The sequence below is a fragment of the Andrographis paniculata genome, unplaced genomic scaffold, assembly GCF_009805555.1.
Source record: "Andrographis paniculata isolate CXL003 unplaced genomic scaffold, ASM980555v1 Contig9END, whole genome shotgun sequence".
Lineage (NCBI taxonomy): Eukaryota > Viridiplantae > Streptophyta > Magnoliopsida > Lamiales > Acanthaceae > Andrographis > Andrographis paniculata.
Window position 1 is genome coordinate 4,412,268 of NW_026137639.1, and position 5,241 is coordinate 4,417,508.

The following is a 5,241-nucleotide window of genomic DNA, read 5'->3' on the forward strand; positions in this document are numbered from 1 at the left end:
CATCACTAAGCGACATCAAGTTCACAACAATTTCCTAGTAACCGGAGTCCAAAAATTGGCAATTCTTAACATCAATCCCATATCTCAACATATTATTCAAAAATTGAAAGTATTAGTAAATAGGGATGAATAGATAATACCCAATCCAAGAATGAAGATCGGCGGCGGTTGGAATGAGAGGTCGGCGGGTCGGAGAACAATAGCGACGCTGGCGGCTGTCATCGCCGTTCGGTTGGAGCAGATCCGGTTCGGGCTAACCAGTTTGGCGTAGGAGCAGGAAGGGCGTCGACGAAGGTCATCGTCTGGGCAGAAGACGATCGGCAAAGGCGGGGAGGAGAAGGGGGAGAAAGGAGAAAAAGAAGAAGAAGAATGGGCGATCAGCGGAGTTCTGGGCAGAGGAGGACGACGGAGGTGATCTGACGAGGCGAGGTGGGATCGCGGTGGAGATCGACGCGGCGGAGGGGGGAAGAAGGGTAGGGCAATGGGGAGAGAAGAGAGAGAGAAAGAGAGAGGGAAAGGGAGAGAGATTAGGATTTAGGAATTTATTTATTTATTTATTTTATTTTGGAGAATTAGGGTTAAAATTGGATAGGTGGAGGGGAGATGCAAGCAGTGTGATAGAGTAGTATTAGTCATGGTCATGACTAAATACTATCTATTATTCTGGAAATTAGAGGGGTACATAAATATTGGGTAAAAAAAATCAGAATGTGAGGTGCCAATTAGTCATGACCATGACTAAAATTCATCTCTTTGTCTTTTTTTTTGGGGGGGGGGTGGTTTAAGTAAATTGACGCGCCTACGCCAAGAGCCAGTAATTATTTTCCAAAAGACCTGCACAAAACCAAACAAAACCATCAAAAGTATTGTTAGCATTAAAACAATAAAAAAACAATTAGAATTAAAGAAAGCAGTTAAATGGCTTAGGTTGTCTCCGAAAAAGCGCTTTTCTTTATAGTCTTTGAGTTAGACTTCGTCTTGCATCAATTATGAACATCAAAATCGGAAAAGGGTGCTAACTTTATAGGATCAAATAAGGGTCGCTCGTGGTATGATTTGAAGCGATGTCTATTGGCCACACACTTTTTCTTCGGCTTAAAATTTTGATTCTCCTTATAACACTTTTTCACTGCCAACAATGGTGATCCCTTGGGAATCCATCTCAACTTTTCGATAATCTTTTCTTTTCTCTTACTCTCTCCAGTTGGTCTTTTCTCTAACTGTTTTTTCAACACAGTTCTTCGTTTATTCTAATTACCAACTTCATAAGTTTCCAACACTATAGAATTAATAACATTAATTGCGTATAACGATTTAGATTCAACAGGACATTTGATGGGATTAAAAATATTGAAATAAAATTCTTCTCCATCAAACTCCAAGCTGAGTGTGCCATTTTTAACATCTATCTTTGCTCCTGCAGTGCACATAAAAGGTCTTCCTAACAAAAGAGGCGGTGGATTAAAGCAGTGTGCATCATGCATATCCAAAATATAAAATCAACAGGAAAAATTCATTCATTCACTTGAACTAGTACATCTTCTATCATACCATCAGGATAAGCATTGGTTCGATCAGCAAGTTGAATAATAATTTCTGTTTCTTTTAGAGGCCCTAGATTTAGAGAGTCGTATATTGATCGAGGCATGACATTAATAGCAGCTCCTAGATCTAGCATAGCCTTACTTATCTCAGTTTTTCCAATCTTACAAGGGATAAAAAACATATCTGGTCACCTATTTTAGGTGGTACCTTTCTTTTTAGAACAACAGAAACGTTCTCACCCGCTATAATGTACTAATCTCCTTGCAATTTTCTCTTGTTGGTGCACAGTTCTTTCAAAAATTTTGCATCCTTGGGGATTTGGTTGATAGCTTTCAGGAGCGGGATATTAAGTTCCACCTTCTTGAATATCTCCATCATCTATTTTCATTTGTTTTTCTTTTGTGGTTTCTTCAACCTGTTAGGGAAAGGAGCCGATTTAGTTTCAGTAGGAAGAACAAAATTAGGATGTACCTTTTCGTGGATCTTAGCTTCCTTTCCAATCTCTTTTTCAACTTCCTCTTCCCTTTGCTCATTTGAGATGGGAGTTGGACCATCCACTTGCTTCCCACTACGGAGTGTTATAGCACTCGTATTCTTTAGATTAGGTTGAAAAGGACATTCAATCATTGTATCACTTCAGATAGTGATGGTGCTGACATTTGCTGGATTTGGCTCAGCCTGAGCGGGCCACTTTCCTCTTTCATGTAATTGTCTCACCTCCTTTGACACTTGATTGATCTGACCTTGTAATTTGTCAATGGTCGATCTCATCTCTTGTTGGAACTTTTTCATCTCTTGTTGAAACTGCAGGGTAGTGGTAGCCATAAACTTCACCAAGTCTTCCAAAGACGGACTGGAGTTGCTTGTGGGTGTTTGGGGCGGTTGTTTCTCATAAAAGCGAGGTTGTTGTATCTGTTGCGTAGCTCCGAATAGTTGAGGAGCATTACTTTGGTGTGCGTTTCCATAGCTCAGGTTCGGATGATCTCTTTAACCTGGATTGTAGGTGTTGGAGTATGGGTTGTAGATTGGAGGTCCATTCATACCATAGTTTGCAGCGTTTACATCCACAACATAGCCTTCTTGAAGGGTCGGGCATGCATCCGTAGGGTGGCCTGCACTTGTGCATATTTCACACGCCTTGACTTGGACACTTGGGTTAGATTTTTCCACGACCATCTTGCGAACAAAGCTCGTCAACTCAGAAAGTTATTGCTGCATCGATTGGATAGAGTGGTCGTTACTATATCTGCTCGTCTGTCCAACATCCCTCGAGCCAAATTGTTGTGTGTTTTAAGCCATCCTCGGAATAAGATCCGAAGCTTGTGCTTGCGTCTTATTCACTAAAGCTCTACCACTTGTAGCGTCGATGATGTTCATGTCCATTAGTGACAAACCATCATAGATATATTAATCAATAATTGTTGAGGAATTTGATGTTGTGGACATTTAATGATAAGCCTATTAAATCGCTCCCAATATTCATGGAGTGTTTCACCTGATTGTTGTTTGATGCCACATATCTTCTTCCTCAGAATCGCAGCTCTAGAAGCCGAAAAGTACTTCTCCAAAGATTTCTTCTTCATGTCATTCCACGTGTTGATGCTTCCATATGAGAGATAGTAAAGCCAATCCTTTGCAGCATCTTTGAGTGAGAATATGAAGGCTCTGAGTTTGATCTGTTTGTCAGTAACACCTGGTGGTTTCATGCTGGAGCACACCACATCGAATTCTTGCAAGTGTTTGTGAGGTTCTTCACCTGCAACTCAACGAAAGGAAGGCAGTAAATGAATTAAACCAGATTTCAATTCAAAAGCAATAGTGTTACTCAAAGTTGGAAAGTTAATGCATAAGGGTTGCTGGGTCAAGTTGGGAGCAGCCAACTACCTTAGAGTGCGGGTATCCTCAGCCATGACAGTCTCTTGATCACTTTTAGAGTCGCTAGAGCTAGAGATTCTGAGGTGGTTTAAAGAATCGGCCAGCTTTGCAACTTGAGCAGCTTTTCGTTGTTTGGCTTCCTTTCGCTCAACCTTCTCGATCTCAAGATTAAATATCAGTTCATATGTACGAGAAAAACGGGGCATAAACAGGAGGATATATGAAAATAAAACAAATAAATAATGAAAAAGAGTAAAACAAAGCGTCAATCCCTGGCAACGGCGCCATGAACACTCTTTTCTCTCTTCTACTTCCTTTGTAGCCTTTTTTCTGAGTTTCGTCAGCACATGCTCATTTGATGCATATGCTCTTTCTTTCTCCCCAACATACTGGCCAAGTGCATTATCTAGCTGTAAAAGTAGAGTAGCACAAATCTGTTTCCTCTTCATATCCAGTACGTTGACTCTGCATATTTGCTCACAGATAGCCAGGGAGATTTCGCGTGGCCAGTGCTCCATGTAGAACATAGTAAAAACACCACAACTATTGACATCTGGCTACGGTATATGAGGAGGAAATCCAACGCTATACTCCCTATCTCATTGCCGGTCTGGCTATAACGACGCTTCTGCACGTTTGAAGTATAAAATCAACTTCAAGAACAAGACTGAGTCACTCTCCTATGCGTCCCTCGGATTCAAGCTATGAAAGTAGAAGATTTTTCTAACCACCGATATTGCAAACAATATCCAATGATTCGCATGGCAATACGGGAAGAAAAACTGCAACCACATATGACGTATTCAAAATTATGGTATTCGAGAAGAGTAAACCAATCAATGATAAAACAAAGTCAAACTGATGTAACAACACTAATAAAAAAAAGATGATGTTCGTAGAAATAAAATATTTTGTGAACAATGAACGAGATTGATGTCATTTATTTGGGCGGGGTGTGTGATGAACAATTATTTGTACAAACAAGAAATAGGTCCTGCTATAAATCTTTTTTAATAGCAGTCACTCACATAGTCAGCCTTGAGAGCATCCATCCAGCCATCCCCAAGGTGTGATTGAAAGAGAATAAATTTTCAATTCGCAATAATATCATTCAAATTTTTTTCAGGTGTTTTGTGCTTAAGCTCTTGTGAAACCAAGAACTATGTAAAAAAAAAATAAGAGTTACTCGTTTTTGTAAAATATGAAGAAAATCAACTACTGATAAATATATGACAGAATAAAAAATAAAAAAAACAAGCGAAATTCACACTCATAGTCACGGAAAAACAATACTTCAGCATTGGGCGCTTCTCTATCTTCGAAGGCTAGAATTCTTTCCGATTGATATAAGAAGCCCATATGTCTATTATAGTGTTGAAGATGTCGCTTCCAAACCTTAAGGTCTGCACATCAAATTTTAACAACAGTCCGTCGTTGTCATTGTAGACAACAGGGCCACATTCATCTCATTTTGGAGGATCACCGGAAAAGGCCCACTTGACAACACCCTTATCCTCTGAACCAATCTTAAAAGATTCAGATAGACCGTGTGATTTTTCATATAGCGAGGAAAGCATTTTCGACGACAACTGATCCCTGTGACTCTTTACCTCCGAAACAGGGACAACCATCGTCGGGAAAACATCCTTCATCACTTGATCTTTAACTAGGGCATTATCCTTGCCCACAGGTTAACCCCCACCCCCCCCCCCCCCCCCCCGTATAAATAATTAACTGGGGCATCATCCTTCAACGCAGTTTCCTTGGCCTGTGCAACATCATCAAATGACATGTATTCATGTCAAGAGTTTTTACAACAAA

At 40.2% G+C, this 5,241-nt stretch overlaps 1 non-coding gene across 1 annotated transcript; it reads left to right on the forward strand.

Moving 5' to 3' along the window:
* Positions 1-2,973: 2,973 nt before the first annotated feature.
* LOC127244478 (small nucleolar RNA R71) lies at positions 2,974-3,080 on the forward strand. Its single transcript, XR_007837202.1, has one exon. It is a non-coding gene; the product is annotated as a small nucleolar RNA R71 (small nucleolar RNA).
* Positions 3,081-5,241: the final 2,161 nt, after the last annotated feature.